The sequence below is a fragment of the Parambassis ranga genome, chromosome 1 (genome assembly GCF_900634625.1).
Source record: "Parambassis ranga chromosome 1, fParRan2.1, whole genome shotgun sequence".
Taxonomy (NCBI): Eukaryota; Metazoa; Chordata; class Actinopteri; family Ambassidae; genus Parambassis; species Parambassis ranga.
Genome location: NC_041022.1, coordinates 20262017 through 20279907, shown reverse-complemented (window position 1 = coordinate 20279907; position 17891 = coordinate 20262017).

Below are 17891 nucleotides of genomic sequence, written 5' to 3'. Positions count from 1 at the left end.
TTTAAGTAATCACACATGTCCACTGTTGGCTCAACATGTCCACCTCTCACTGTGAATTGCTTAACCAGTTTACATGCAACTTAGTCCTGATCACTTTGCTGTTTTACTCTACCTAACAAACATATGCATATGCAGGCAAAAATTTTTGCTTTGGAAACATATCTCCCGATCACACCTGGTGGTAAGAAGGCTAAAATTACATCCAAAAAAGTAATGTTAATTATGATACTCCTGCTGCTGATAAGCTAAACCTTGATGCCAAGCCGAAAAGACACAGAAAGAGGAAAATGAATGCTGATATCACAGAGTATATGCATCACCAGGCGTACAGCTCAGAAATACATTTCAACCACTGTTTGAGCTGACTCTAAACGAGCCAATAAAAAACAGGAAATAGAGAGAGAGACATCGGGCATACAGAGACAAAGAATCTATGCCAAAAGTGAAGGACAGAGATATCTTGCTGAGTCAGTGACGTAAAGAGTGAAAGAATTCACTTCTCCCCCAGGTCATGTCAAGCATATTATTCTGTATGTGGGTGCAGTTGATATAAGGAGGGGCAAATCAGAACTTTTGAAAACAGATTTATCCAAACTTTTAGAGATAATTGACAATACTTATCAGCAGGCCGCTCAATCTTTATAGATAACTTCAACCTGTTCTGGGAACATGATGACCTGGTCAAAGGAAAAGGCCCTCAACTAAATTGACGTGGATTGAGGCGACTAACAGATAATTTTCTCCACTCTTTGAGGCACCAAAACCCTTCTGACCTCCAGCACACAGCAAAGTGAATGTTACTCCTGACCTATCCAAGAATAATCCAGAACCCAATGTGCTGGAAGATTCATCAGTTCATGGACTGATAAGTAAACGGAAAAAAGCCCCATCTTTTAAGAAATGTATCATCAAATTTTAAATCTATTCCATGAACATAGACAGGACAAGGCTTTTAGTACATTAAACTTAGCTCTCTTAAATGAAAGCGTGACACATTCGGCTTCATCCATATCCAGAGTCTGTACTCAGTCCATCAGTACAGTCCTCTCTCACGGCCGCAGCATCTAGCTGTCTGTCCGGTTTGTTAAAATAGCCAAAAAAAAAAAAACGTGTGTAGTTTTGATCTTGTATTAACGGTAAGAGCTCTCACTCCTTCGATCATTCATGCTAGTACATACATACACAAACGCGCATGCGATCAGGAGGGAGTTGGATCTTTGCAGCACCGTGAGGATAGATGATGGACTTGCCTTGTGTATGAATGGTGCTATATATATATATATATATATATATATATATATAGAGCCTTGCCTATGTAGTTCTTTGCTCACAGTACAGTGTGCATCATGGCATTTGGTTTGAGTGCAGCTTAAACCAAATGTTTGATGAGTTTTTCCATTTACAGGTAATCAGCCACTTTTTCACTGAGCATTCAAGTGGAAACAGACCTGGCAGGTTGGAAGGAGGGTGTGTGCCAGTGTGGTTAACAACACAAAGATTTACAGTGTTAGACATTAAAACCACTTCTTAGTGTAGAGGAATATCTCCCTAAACCTCCAACTTCTAAAGAAAAGGCATTACTGTGGTCAAAGCTGTGGTCACAGTCGGGAGATTCCAAGTGTGAATTCTTTTGTGTGGCACTATAACAAGTATGTAGAAAATAGGGACGACAAACAGGGTCACTGTACCACAAATGGTCCTCCACTCCTGCATGGATCACACCGTCGGCCCGATGCCAAATGTTTTCCACACCACAGCATTAAGTAGCCATTAAGGCCGACCGTCACAACGATCAAAGTGATTATATGGGAAGCTTCTGGAGCTCATTGTTGTCTTTGGCCAGTGGTTTTACAGTACATTGAGAGTAATGCTCAGCCTGGAGAAGTCATTACCCATCAGCATCAACAACCCCAGGGCAGAGTGTGAAAGAAGCCAGCAGAGCAGAAGCTGAAAAACGTGTTGTTAGAGAGTGCACAAAGAGGAGAAGACGTTGAGAAAGTGAAAAGCTAAAATTGAAAAAGGAAAAGAACAAAAATGTTTCTGCCATCTAAATCCCTTAGATACAAATCTTGTTGTAAAAAGTAAAACAAGAAGCATCATGTTGCAGTTGCAAATCGCTATAGAAAACTAGTTCTAAAGTTATTTCACTATCCAGCCACTCTCTGTCTATGAACTTTGCTACAGTTTGACTGCCAGAGGAGAAGAGTAAAAATACTTGGGAGCCACTGGAACTCAATCAGCTGTTTGCGCAAGACAATTGCAGGGATATAAAGAAATCTTACACAATAACACCAACATGACCGCCACCTCAACACATTTGACCTCTGATGAGGAAAACGGTATTAAAGCTGCTCTAGCACTGGATGTTCTGCGGCCTGCAGGCTTCAGGACGCTCTTTGGACACTGCTGTTCTGTTCTGCATCACACATCATGAGTCACACATTTTTTCGGCTTATTGATTTGGGCTTCAATTATTAGCTAAACAAAAACAAGACTTGACACTCCATCCTTTGTCGATTCCACACCTAAAACGGCAAAATGCACTATAATCCCCTTGCACAATCCTCACCCTTCTTATTCCAATTGCCATTATTATCTTTTCATACTGTATTTCAGGACTGATGTTTTGGGTCATGATGTTTGTGCAGAAGTATGGAAAATTCTGCTGTTGTTGAGTTGTTGAGCTGTGTTAATGTGTACATGACAAATCAAACTGGCCTAAATTGAAAACTGCACTAAAGTCATTATGAAAACATCGTATACAAAATAGGTCATTGCACGGTAGGGACATATGGACAAGTGTATGTTATAATGTGCGTCATATGTCTGCCTCCAATTAAATTTACATGATTCTTGATGGTTGGCTGATGAATAGGCAGATTGTTTCTTGTTCTATATATATATTATATTTTAGGGTCATGGAGATACTGCCTGCAGCTAGCTGGTTACTATGCTAAGTTCAGCAATTATGTGACACAATCCAGTGCGGTCTGAGGTCTGATAAAGAGAAAGGTCTGCTGTTATTAGTAGTTAAAGTTTCTAGATCTGGAAAATGTTTAAGAACTAACAATCTTGTAAGTTGTTCCTTCAAAGTTTTGGTTGTTTACATATATGGTCTGGCACCATGCACTCTTAAAGAAAAAAAAAAGAACCACAGAGTTCAGTCGGAGGCAGATTTACCAGAGAAAACATCTTTTCAACAAATGTGGAGCTCTTGCTTTTGTATGTATTGTTCTCCTGTCACTGTGTGCTTGTCAGCGAGTAACACACACACACACGCACACACACACACACACACACACAAATCAGAAAATCAGAAAATCTTTTGCAGATTGTGAAATAAATCTGTATTCAATCTCATTGCTTCATACAGAAACCAACGTGGACGTGCCGGTGTGCATTTTGTATTTTGAATGAAATCCAAGTTCAGCATCATTGGTGGTCTTTTGGTTCATTATGTGGGTTAATGTAGACTTGTTCCATTCCATTGAAGAGATAAAAGTAACCGGACCTGCTGTTATGCCCTCAGGCTGTCATATATTTACATAGTGTCTCTGTATTGAATAAAAAAATACATCAGGAGATGGAGGCAGATAACATTCATGTACTGTCAGTGTGACATGTTTTATCTGCACTGCACAAAGGAAGCTACTGTTGTCTGAATGGTGATACTGTTTTTTATATACCTCCAAATCGCACATACTGGTGTTCAAAGCATTCCAGGATTGGGTTTGAAGCCTAAACTTTAACCTGCCTCTGCCCTTCAGTCAGCGCACAATGATTAGCTCTGATAGGAGTACTCCAAATGTAATTTATATTTTTGAGTTAGGGCTCCATCACTGATTACTATGACATGATCCAGCCATATGCATGCAGGGTCCTAAAGCATGAGTTCATTCTGAGCGCATGCATTTTGACAGATGCAGTGAAAATATTTGTCTTTTCATTTTAAAGGCAGACTGATCTCTCATGTGGTGACAATGTGTTGTTCTTCCTCCCCTCCCCTGTCTCTCATGTGTGACTACTTCCAGACCTCGTCTAACGCTTCCTTTGTCTTACATGTCCTACAACAAGTATCACCTGCCCATCTTTCTAATTCTTCTTCTTCTTCCACACTGTCTTTTTCTATACCAGCCATGATCATCCTGGGGTTTTGTGTTTGAAACTCAGAGCATTCCAACAGCTTAAACCCATGAATGGGTGAATGAGAGAAGATAAAACAAGAAGCTGTCATCACTGTGCTTTTTCTCCATTAGCTTCTCTTTCCATCTCTTCTTCAAGAACACAAAACTGTTGTGAGGAGGTCTGTTTGGTTTGTGCTGGGACTTGGCTGAAGGTATGATTATTATATTTCTATTTTCATTACAGACAGAATGGGTTCTATAAACGCATTTATGATCTAACTTTTTTGCTTACAATATCTTTGCTCATGTCTAATTAGAAAAACGCATGTGGCAGATGTGCAGTAGCTCAGGTCATCACTCTGAAGTCACAACAGAAGGAGATGGAATGCACCACCATCTGCTGATAATTCATACATTTCCTGTATTTAGATTTTGTTTGTGTGACGGTGCTCATTACAAAGAACAGTTTAGGCCTGTTTATTGTAAACTTCATCCTCGCTTACATCTCATTAGTTTGTGTGTGCGGTACATAAAAAGCATCAGCCATCTTGTCTTAACCCTAAAAAGAAGACCAAAGGTAACAAAATCCAGGCTAAAAATGGCCAAGTATTTTTAAAGATTAGTAGGTGTCACCATTGATGGTGAAGGAACACTCCTTGTCCCTGGTCTTCAATGATCCGTCCTGTGAAAGCTGAGCCCTCTCTTTGTCTCCTGTTCCCCGTATGGTGTAAAACCTATACATGAAAACACAACTGTTCAGACACTAAAGGCCAAGTTCATTGTTGTCCTTAAGTAATTTTAGCTCTCACTAGTTCTCCCAAATTGTCTTAAATTTAGGGCCCATTGCTGTAATGTCGTCACATCACTTTGTTGAACCCAGTTTTAGGGCTTGTATTGTTTTTGCAGCAGTGCCACAGATGCGATCCAACGAAGGTCAGGGGGAGGATGAAGGCTGACAGGTTTGTCAGATTAATGTTTCTTAAAGCAATTTTCCAAGAAAACAGTTCTGTCTTATACAGCTCCACAGCCCTCCGTTTGTTTTTAAAGACAAAAATAGGCTAATGTTGTTTTTTCTTGGTCATTCAAAGTGCAGCAGAGACTCTTTTTAGAACTGTTTTTATAGAACAACTGACAAACGCCAGACTCTGACCTCTCATCAGTTAGTGAGGTCATAAGGGGTGACAGGCAAGCTTGGAGATGGTTTGGTGGTTTGCTCTGTGAAGGTTTTTAGAGATAGACTGCAACTTTAAAAGCAACACTGCACACACAGTCTTTGGCTTTAGCAGATATAACCTTGTTATAACCTTGTTATTAGCTGCAAGATGATTTATTGGATTTTTTCACATGTGCTGCCTGTTTGAACCAGTTGGATATGATGATGCTTGAAGGATGCTAAATTTCTGGAACCCCAGATTGTGATTTGATTGTGACTCATCTGAGCTTTTTACCATAAGAAAATGACTAAAAACTGACTATTTTCAGCATAATTAGTCAGACTAACAAATGATAAAAAATCAAGAAGTATTTTTTTATAGGATCTAGACTGACTTACTTTGGTATAAATACACAGTTAAGCATTTGTTGACATGTAAAAAAATGCATGGTAATTTTACTTAATGAAGCCAAATGCTTTGGTACACACATCGGATTATATGGAACTAAACCAAAGCAGAGCAATAAAATCAGTGTAAGTTATCCCCGAGGTGTTGCTGGAACCCTTATTATATGAATAAGGAGAGTATTATGTGTTGTGTATGTGTGAAGAAGAATGTTTTTTGAATTGCACAGGGTTAGTAGTTTGACAGGAATGTGATGATGTTGTTCTCACAAGGATAGAAATGCGTGTGTTTGCTTTTCTTTGCCACATCAGCTTTTCTTAAATGAAAACAATATGGCAGAACAGATCATAGAGAGAATGCTATAAAACCACTGTCATCACATTTTAAATATGTAAGGTGGTTTCAGAGGCTTTTTAATTTAATACAACCAAGACAGAAACAAAGTGCATTGACAAATATGTTTTCTGCAGCACTGGTTTGTTGTTGTATGTTTGTGTGGTGCCACCAAAGCATGAGAGAAACAACATTTTGTTGTTATTTGTAAAGAAAAAAACACTTAAATGTGAACTTATTAAGGCAGCATGCTGACTTTGCATGACATGAATCAGAAATAATTAAAATGTAAATCTGTACTGCGTTTGTTTTATTTTGAAGAATGAAGTGTTGGATGTGTGGAGCTTGAATTAGAGAAATATTTGTTTTGCGGATAATTGAATAATCAACAGATTGTAAAAATGTGAGTGATGCAAGTGGTGAAAGAAGTGTTTTTGGTGTGTGTGTGTGTGTGTGTGTGAGTGAGTGCGACCTGTGACCTCCCGTGTGTGGGAAGAGGAGTGTGTTACAGTGTCTCTGCAGTAAAATAACATTCTGAGTTACAGATGAAGCGTGACAGGACTGACAGCGCTACAAATAAAAATGTAGTTACAGTTTAGCCCTTGCGTTGCTTTCACACGTTACAGCTGGGATATATTAAGTGAGTGTATATCAGTTTGACTATAAAAAGGTGCTTGCTGATAGGGTGATAAAATGGCTTTAAGTATGAAAATGATGGCTCAGCAGTTCTCAGTATCACAGGCAGGATTTTGGAGTCACATGTTAGTCTGTGCTTTCTCACTGCCTTCATCATCACACTTACTGAAAGAATATCTTTTGGATGAGTGGAGTTTCAGCACTGATGCCAAGTACTAAACCTGTTCTGGAAGCTGGTGGCCTGATACTCTTCAGACTACTAAGATGGATTTAAAGGGACTTCCTGATATCTGAACACTGTCAACAAAGCTTGATCATTTTCTCTGTCATGAGCTGGAGGTATATGACTGAAGGGTGAAGCATAATTAGCAATGGAAAACACATACCAAAAGCTTAGGTAAGGTTTTACAGAGGTTGTTCTTATACATGCCTGCTCAGATTTCCCAACATGCCCACATATGTCCATGCTTTCTATTCTCTATATTCTATGGGAAAGGTGGTGTTAGGGTCTGATCTTTTGAAGCAGGCGCTCTGTGGGGGGGTCCTGTCAGAAACAGGACAGAAGTGAGATCTGAACTGTCTGTCACACTGCCTGTCTGATTTAAGCGGTCGGGGTCATGTAACATTGTGACCTGGCTGTTTGCCTTGTCAGAGTTTACTCGTGCTTGACTCCTTCTCTCAGATTGAAAGTGACCCGTGCTTCTGTAATCAGTTCCTGAGAAACAAAAGCAGTGAATCACACACACACACACACTAGATTTTTTTTAGTCTGGACAAAGCTAAGTGGTTGCTCCTTCTGGGTTCAGTTTGCTATAAAGTTCTAACCTGAAATGGAAAAACCTCCATGTATGGATCCTCCCATGTTCTGCATTACATGCAGTTTAACCTATTTGGCCAGGTATGCATGAGGTGTGAATCTCTCTGTGATGGATATGTGTACCCTATATGTTGGTATGCACAGCATATTTCAAGAAGTAATGTGAATACAAAGAGCAATGATAGTTTATTTTTTCCTTTTTGTTTTTTATTCTTCTGACGTCCCTCTCTCTCACTGCAAATCACAGACAGATGACGTCTCTCCCCCTCAGGCTGTAACAGTGGCGAGCCTTGAAGAGAGCTGTTTATGTTTATTTATGCAGTAAAGCTGCAGACCCACACATGCACACATGCACACATGCATTCATATTCCAGGCCCATTTTACTCTCAGCTTTAAAGCCTGAAAACATGATTTACAGAAAGCCCTCCAGTGTGAATGGTTGCTGTGAGGTTTTAGAGGGAAAGAACTGAGAGGAAAAATGCCCAGCCCAAAGAAGGCATAAACGGCATATGGATGTGAACTTGAAGGAGACATGGACCCGAAATATGAACCTTAGATGATAGTGTATACAGGCCCAAGAATTCTTTTTTCATCTATGAATAAATCCATCACTGAGTTACATAAATTAAGACAGGAAACTTGGATCACTTGGCAGGGCGGCAGTAAATCCATCACACTTTACACCTTAGATTTACAGCAGGTAGAAGGCTGCTCCTTGGATCATATTTTTGAGTGTGTTCCCTTTTTCCACTTTATAAAGCCAATGAATACTTGATGTTGGATGTGAAGCTTTCACTAATCAACAACAGAATCAAAATATCAGTGAATCGTACAGAATACTGCCTCCTATGCATCATTTTAAACTAGATATGAGTCTTCATCATTCCTCTTTGCAGGCTGGAGAAACGCTTACTAAGAGTGAAATTTGTGGAATCTGAGTCCAGCAGAATGACAGCACTGTAATTTGTGGTCTTTTGATGGGACAATAGTCCCAGTTTTCCTGCAGTATTTCTTCTCATTGTCCTCAGATATGTCCCAAAATGGGTTTTTTCATCTATTTATTTTACTTTCCGGGATACAATCTTAAAGAGTTTTTCATTCCTTTTTAAGAGACTTTTGGGGGAAAACACAAACAACAAAAAATGATTTATACGTAAATGGTAAACACATACCTAAAGCTTAGTTAAGGTTTTACAGAGCTTATCCTTATACCTGCCTGCTCATACTTCCCAACATGCACATGACCACATATGTCCATGCTCTCTACATCCTATGGGAAAGGAGGTGTTGGTGGGGGTGGAGATTCTAGAGATCCCTTTTCATCTCTCTGCTCTCGCCAGTGTAAGCATTCAACATTCAGTCTATTTTAGGGGCTTGCTTGTTCATTTTATGACTTTTTCCTCTCTGATTTCTATGCCGGCTCTGCCATAATGTCCACTCAGAGATTAACAGTGACAGATGACAAATGCAGGTCATGATTGTGCGGTCATGCTCACTGCTGATCAGAGCAGGAGGAGAGTCATTGGAGCCTGGAATGATATGAATACTTTCTGATTAAAAGCCAAACAAACTTTTCACTCTAACCCATAGTTCCCCCTGTTACTGTATGTTTCAAGTATGACTTAAAAAAAAACACATATACATAATTCGGCTTGTGGCATCTGATAAGAATGCACCATCCATCTATGTAAACAGTGTGTTACCTGCTCCAGCTGCCTGTATTTTCTCTGGCACCAGCCTTCACGGCTGCAGCCCTCTCTCATGAATCCCCTCCATGCATTAATTAAGACCTGCTACGATGCCTGACGCCCACAGAGTGATGGCTGATCCCCTCCTGGAGAGTGGGAAAGCTGGACTGATCTGAAAGGCTCAGAGGGGAGAGAGAAGAGAAGGGAAGAGAGAGGGAGAGTCATAATGTTATTTTCAAAGGGGAGTTTGATTTCATCCTGCAGGTATTTGGAAAGGAGAGAGAAAGGGAGGCTCCAGGGATAAGGCTCTCCTTTGTGTAAACTTTCCACTGTATGAAAAAAAGATCAACAAGGGGAAAAAAAGGACTGCTTTAATTTCTGTTTGAGAATTCTGGAGGAGCTGCTGTGGAAAAGTCGGGGGCAAGCACCGGGCATGGTTTTGATTAAACGTTATGAGGTACTACAGGGAGGCTTGCCAGAGCGTTTGCACGTTCATAATTCCGGCCGTCAGTCAGTACTCACTCTGCTCGTACCTCAGAGAGGGAGAGAGAGGGACACTGAATGAGAAAAGCAGATATGACTTTTAGGCATAAGCAGGGAATTAATCTCATTAGTGAATTCAAACCAACAGCGGTGAAACAGAAAACTGTTGTAGAACCTTTCAGCCTAATATATAGTTTTCATGTATAGCATATGCTATATAAAACTATAGAATCTGAGCTTGTTAGCAGGATGATCCAAAAACAGATCTATATATACACACATTATTATGTCAGTGTTAGCCCCATTACTTATGGTAGCAATAGCAGCCAAGAGACTAAGATATATACTCCAGTTTTGAACCATTGTTTTTTATAATTTTCTTAACACTCTCAGTTCATATCATAGACCACTTGGTTAAAATTTGAAGCACCAAAAGATAGATGCATTCTCAGGCTGCATCTCTTCATGATTGTGGGGGCAGAGACTCGTCCCAGTGGCAGCCCAAAATGGAGACCATGGGGAAATGGATTTCCTTGTAAAATGTGTTTCCTGTTATGAATTCCTGTGCTTTAAGATGATCATTACTGAGCCCTTACCTTGTTTTCTAATGCCTAACCTTAACCATGATTTTTTTTATGCCATAGCTGCAATTAAAAACAAAACCTAAGATCAAGTAACAACAGAATAGCTGGCAGTGTTTGGGAACTTGAACCTCAGATTTCTTAGTGATATTCCACCCACTCACCCGTTCACCGTCCTCCACCACCGCAGTCAGACATTTGTGATTTTATGGTTCCCAGGTTAGGATGACTTTGGCCAATACGATCATATATTCCATTCATACATCCATTTATGTTCTAAACCTGCTTGTGCTGTACAGGGTCACTGGGCATCTGAAGCCTATCCCAGCTATCTATGGGCGAGAGGCGGGGTACACCCAGTCCATCACAGGGCTCCCATTAATGTAAACGTAACTTAATGTTGTATGTCAGGACATACGTCCAGATGTTCTGTAGCAGAAACATATCCATGAGTTGTATCTGGTGGGTGTGCTCAAGACCTTCATGTTTGGCAGCAGCAGGGTTGATGTTTTATTCAGAATCTGTCATCACTCAACTAAAAACAATAGGGATAGGTTGTTTTCCTGGTAATGTCAGTCTGTGTGATTCAGCATTTTGAGTATTTTGCATGTGGGAATCAATACATTAAATTCATCCTAGAACAATGATATGAGATTTTCTTTTCAGTGTGATCCAGATGTGTTGATACTAATAGTGAACTTCAACACTAACAAATCTTTGAGGCTTGAACACAGTGGCTTTTGTTGCTCAACAGCTTCACAGATGTGTGGATGTGCATGTGTCTTCATGCAGAAGCAGGAGGCCTTCTCAGAAGCACGCCACAGGCCGAAGGATTAATTTGTCATCACAGTACTAGTTTTAGCCTCTGTTTGTTGGAACGCTCTTCTGTTTTTCCTGTTCGACTGCTTCAGTTTCTTCCACTGTCTGCCAGAGCAAAATTACACAGGTACTGAAATGGAGGCGTAAGAACAATGGAAGTTTTTATTTTTTTTCCTTTTGGTTATTTAAGGTAACAGTGTTTGTATGAGCCTGGCAGGAAGCTGCTACATGTGCGACAACATAAATGGAAATGTGTGCAAGGTCATTAAAATACAGAACACCATTTGACCTTAAACTATAATTAGTTTAAGATTATTTAAAACACAGACATTTAGAGACATTTTTCATCAAAATGTTTTCACCCAAATTCCAATAATAATCATGATTTTGACATAACAATCTGATTTAATGAGATTAGCTGAGTCATGATTCCCCCGCAGTCTCCCCTTCGTTGCTGTGTGTCCTGTCTCAGCACTTTAAACATCTTGTCGCTGCTCTCTCCCAGACAACCTACAAACACATGGATGTTGTTTCTCAGCATGATACTTACTCATATCACCTCCCAGCACGTTACACCCACCCTGCTGCTAAATTTTAATACACAATCTCCTGTCAGTGCTCACACAGCTCACTGCTGATCCCACAGTCATAATCTCCCTGTGTGTTATACAAAGGGAAAGTGATTAGATTGTGCAGGACATAAAGGCGTAAAGGATTCACTCTCGCCTGAAACATCTTTGCTTTACGTTATTGTTCTGCAGTATGTGATGAAAAGTCTCATGTTGTACATTAGATATTATCAGATTAGTGTTGTGTAGACTCCCTTTTTAAATAAGTTAGCTACCATGCAACCCATCACAAAATAAATGTCATTTCCTTTGTACAGTCATCAAAGTCTGGTACATTTTTACCTGACACATCCTCACACATGAACCATACTGTTGCCTCACTGTGTGGCAGTGGAGCACCATGACTCACTGTGACTGTCACTGATAACAGCTCCATATAAAATCCACACTTAATGAATTGTGAACCCAACAGAAGGAAACACAACAGCTGTTTTTTAATACATCATGTCATTTTATTGAGTGTTGCTTGATCGTCATGGAAACATAGGGACAGAGGAAGTAAGGCACACTGTGAGTATATGTTTCTCTCACAATGGGAGCATAGCCGACCTTGTCTGTCTCATCTCCGAAGTCATTGTGCCTTCATTGGACTACACCTGCTAAAAAAGTCTGTTCTGCACATTGTATAACAAAGGTTAAACATGTCCTCACACTCAGTTGTTTCAGTTCAGTGAGACACAATGTCTTTTGTTTGAGGAGGAAAATCTCATATCTGAGAGAGGAGGTCATTCCTCTGTTCAGAGGCTCATTGGGACTATATCTATGTGAAAGGAAATGACCTGCTGTTTGTCAGTCAACAAGCTTTTACTTGGCAAACAATGAGTGCAGATGTAAAATTTAAAAATGTATATAAAAAGTGTATATAAAGTATTTTCAGCGCCTCTCTCAGGACAGTTCAGACATCCTGCCTTGGCTGCAGTTCAGCATAGATCAGGGGCTGATTATGTAGCCAGTAAGTTAGAAAGTTTTGCTCCATTGTAAAACAAAGTTAAAAATAATGGGGGAAAGTTAATAGAAAAGCATGGAAATATATGGGTTTTATGAAATATTGAAGACATAAGTCTCCACCCTACATGAGACCGGACATTTCCAGTCTGCACACAGCATGGCACACCGAGCTCTGTTTCATGTCCCCAGCTTGTATTTCACTCAATTTTGCAAAATGTCACTCGGTCTTTTTCTGTTTTTCTGCTCACCTCCACTAAATGTCATTCATCAAGGCCACGAGACAGCAGCCGAAACCATCGGTAGGAAACAGTGAGTGTAGAGAAGACGTGCCCAGAGTTGGTTGCAGAAACCACACCGAAAAAACATCATCCTCCCAGAGTTAAAAGTGAAGGAGCATAATGATGTGAAAAGAGCCGCTGGAAAACTCAAAGAAGGCTGCATAAAACAACCTGACGTTAGTTCAGGAGCTCCTCCTCAACACTATCAATATATATAATATATACACAGTACAGTACAATGAGGGCTCATGTAAAGATTTAATGTAATGCAGGAGCTGTTACTATGATTTTTTTTTCCTTGCACTTGCACCACATTGCATTGTTTGCCTGTGTTGTGAGTATTAACAGTGCAAGTCTTCTGTTTCTTCTTCTGATGTTTTATAGCGTTGTCTTACAACCACTGCTTGTCCTTTTTCCCCTGTGATTATTGTACATTTAATAATATTACCACGCTGCTCTCAGATTTTACTGTAAACATGTTCATCTGTCAGCACGGTGAAACATGTTCCCAAAGTGTGAAACTAATTTCAGTCATAAAACTGTGAAGTAATTAGAGCCCGCAAGATAATTTGAAGTTACATTTATAAGATGTCAGATGATTTAACTATTAATTTAAACAATTACGTGTAATCCGGGATCATAGAGAGAGAAATAAATTTCAGCTCCTTTCTTCAATCCAGAGCTGCTAATCCGACATAGGATTTGTCAGTGGCTACAAAATGCTGTGCTTCATCCTCTGGTGTCAGTTAATGGAAATGTTTGGTTTTGCTTTTGAATGGCAGGAAAACAAATGCGGAGAGAAGATAAAAGTGTCATGTGTGGCTTTAGCTGGCAGAAGATTTGTGTGGATCAGCAGGAGTGGTTTCACAGAATCCAAACTCAAAGCCAAGGAGGAAATATGAAAACATGAAACCTTCTTTAAATAATAATAAACTGCCTTATGCCTGTCAGTCATCTCTCTTCCTGCTCTGTCGTTTCCCGCATTCACCCTCAAATGTTTAATTTCAAGCCTGGGGTTTTGGCACAATACGACGTTAATTAGGGTTTAAAATCTAATCACATTGAGCCTTTAACTGCAAGCTTCATGTTTGGTGAAAGAGAATTGATTTAAGTGCTAAATAATACCCCAAGAAATCCTGATAAATTGTAATAAGATGGTTTTACTTGTGAAACAAACAAATACTTGGGCTTGTCTCACACACATTTGCTCCTCCTCACCTCCCTTCCTGTTCTCCTTCCTGCCAAGTCGTGTTTAAACCTGCCTCATATCTGGCCTGACAAACACCAATAGAAAGGTGCTTGTTGTTGATGATGGTGGCTGTTCAATAATTCAATTGGTATCAATTTAATGAGGTGTGGTGAGGGGAAGCCCTGAGGCTCAGCAGACAGTAATTCAGAGCAGGGGAAGAACAGCGGGGTGAGAGCAGCATGAAGAGAAAGATCATCATGAAAACCAGCAGGTTTAAAGAAGATACCAGAAAGTAACTGATTTAACTCGTGTCTGATTTTGGATGACAGAAGGATGAAAAAGATTTAAAGGGAATCTCATAAAATTAATTGAAAGCACGCTGAGCGGAGTGACGAGCGGCAGAGAAAATTAAAAACAGCGAGAATGATAGAAAACAAGTAATTAAAGCTGACAAGGAGATGAGACGTGTTACTGAAAATAGCTGGATACTCTAAACATACCCTTTCTTGTATAAGTGGGCATTTAAAGAGGATGGTCATGGCCTTTTCCTGCCAGGGGTCAAAGGTCACCTGTTAAGAGGTCAAGGGGAACAAGCCCTGTAGCAGTGAAGTGTTTAGAGAGGAGCTCTGTAACATTAAGGTAAATAAAATTAGACAAATGCTGACATGGTGTAAACGTCTTTTCTGTTGAGTCTGAAACGTGCTAGCTTGGTGGATGGAAGCTGTAATTTAAAGGTAGGGTAGGAGATTTCCTTCTGATGCACTTTTTGTTAAATTAGTGTAACTTCTCTTTACAATCCGATAGCAACCGATTAGTTTGGCAGTTTCACATTAAAACGAAGAATATGAATCATCTCTGGAAGCTATAAAACGCTAAAAACATCAGCCAATCCTACGAGGCGCCCCTGCGCTTATAGTTGGCTGGTTGTCACTCTCTTCCTGCTCTGTGGCTTCGGGGTGAACTCCAAGAGAACGGGGCGTGTTTTTATTTTCAAAATCTGGCTGACTCACTGAATTTTCAAAATCTCCTACCCTACCTTTAACAACAGGTGTATCATACATATTAAAGTTCTCCCTACCGATGAGGGGATTATTTTACTGTTGCCACTGAGCTGCAGGACTTTACATAACATGGTGGGTCTGCAGGGTAAATGTAGATTGAGATGCAGTTTATAATATGGATGGATGGATGGGTGGATGGATGGATGGATGGTTAGGTAGAATGTAAAGTTTCATGGTCCTGACATACCTATTTGCACATAGTTGTTCCCTAAATTTGACCAAAGAGCCCAAAATAATATACATGAATTGATTCGGACAACCTGATGACCAACAAACCACATAGATGACAGACTGTTTACAGGCTTTATCAGCACTGTGACTGATCTCTGCATCTGTGTTTTAGATACGTCTGCATGCATGAATAGGCTTTTCCCGTGCTCATGCATGATTTATGCTTTCTGCACATTATAAGCATATGGTTTACAGGCACGTATGCCTCGCCGTGATGTAGTATTAGTCTTGCCTGTTATGCTTTGCAGTGAAGGCCTAAAAAAAGTGCAAGCCCCTCATAATCCTTGCTCTGTGCAGTCATGTCATCTCCTATCACAACATGACCCTGCCTGGCCCTCGAGGCCTATTGTTGTGCTGCAAAAATACCAGAGCCCAATAAACCCCCAGCTGCTGCTTCAAGGGCCCCAATGGGCACGGCTCCTCCCTTCATATACCTGCAAGTGACTGTGCTTCTTTTTTTTATTTTTTGTCTCTTCTTGGTTTCATCGTAAATATGACATCCTCTTCTGACAAATAAAACAAATTATAGTATAACCACAGAACCATTTGAATTCTGCTTGGTTCTCATTTCTGCTTTCTTCATCACCATCATTTAATTTTGGTTGGTTACAGCAGAGATGGCTGCATGCTTTTAGGAAAAGCTTTTAACCTCGGGTGGCCCTGTGAAACGCTGTGTTAAAGACTTCAACTTTAACTTCTGCCTCAGAGAACATGGAAGTCATTATGGCCCTGGGTAAGAGGAGACCTTTGGGTTCTATGGGCAGATGAATGGCAATTAAAGCTAATTCAATTAAACCTGTATAGCATTTCAGAAAGGAAAAGAGCCATCCACAGCTTCATCCACTGTGTTTTTCTCATGAGAATGAGGAACATGAGCTCTAAAACCAGACAGTGTGGGAAGCCATTTTGGAGAGAACTACAAAGCAAGCCTGTGCTGTGTCTCTTCTAGTGATTAATTTAGTCTAAAAGCAGTGATATAAACACTTCAGTGACCATCAGCCAGTTCCTTTCCAATGTTAAAGTTTCACTAAACTGAAAAACAGAATGCGTTTTTTTTTCCATCATTGCGATTAAATCTCAGAACTGTTTTAGGTAATTCAAGACGAGTTCAGATTAAGTTTTAGAATGAGAGCAAGGAGTCAAAGAACTCCAGGAGACACGTTAAAAACCACTGGATGTCCTGGATTTTGGATGTTCTGGCCATCAAGCTCAGCCAGTCAGAGGATAAATTGTGTTCACTTCTTTTGACATGCGGCTTCTGAACTGACATGAAGTTAAGTTAAAACTCAAGTCATACAAGTCCAGAATTTCCCTTTAAACATTAGATATGTGTTCCGGAAAAGGATGTTAGATCTGTGTTATGAATTACTGCCAAAGGTTTAGTGCATTTGTAAATGATTACAAATACTATGAAGTATGTGAATCCTTTTCGACTGAGACATCCAAGCTCTTAGTGCCAGATTCTTCTCTTCAAATGCCTTCATGTCTAAAAGACATTCTTTTAGTTTGTTAGCAGCTATGTTAAACAGTCTCCGTCCATCTTGTAAATTACAGGTAGGTATGTCAACACTAATGAAAGGATATATTGCAGCAGAGGAGAGGAGTTGCATATGGAGTTAATACTTGTAATACGTTCAGTTTTATGCAGCATATGCAGAGGTATGCATGCACACACTCTGAGCCAGAATCTTAAGAGGCTTGTAGGGTCTGTTTAAACCATGATTGAGTCCAAAAATCTGTCTGCTGTTGGATTTCACCCCATTCACTCTTTCCTCCCCACTCCTTTCTCTGCTCACTCCATCCATCCACCCCCAGCAAGTCCTGACTGCTTTCATTACAACCAGATTGTTCAAATAAATCAAGCCTCTCCCCCCGTTAGCTGCCTTCTTTTGCTCTCCTCTTTCTCTTTTCTCTCAGCACCCTGCAGCAGTCCATGTGGAGGAAGGTCTCTAAACAAGAAGCACATTTAGGGGCTATAATGACGGTGATGGGCTGTGAAGTTGGGGCTTGTTTTGATCTGGAATCATAAAGTAAACTGTTTACATCAGCTAGGTTTGCTGGTGTAATCCAGTTAAAAGCCCAGAAACATTGACATTGAAAGAAACAATTTAATACATGCCACATGCTTGATAACATAAAACCTGTTGGTGCTTTTCCTAAACATTATGTGTACAGGTAATTCCTTAAGTTAGTTTCTTGTTGAATTCACTGCAGTAAAAGGGAGCAAACATACAGCCAGTGAAAGTGTTTATCTACCAACACACTGCTATAAAAAGAACTTAAGTACAGACTTGCTATAGCTGCTCCTTCCCTGAGCTCATCTGTTGGGTCCGTTGCTGTAATCTAAGGAGAGAAGATCCTCTGAAATATTTCCCATTTCATCACCACACATTGCTTGTATCTATGGTTTTGACAGGTTCAGACAGCATAAAGGTGAATGCCACTGTAGCGTTACATTAGTGTTATGTCTGTGGTAACACCTTGCCATTACCAGTGTTTTGTCATTGATGAACT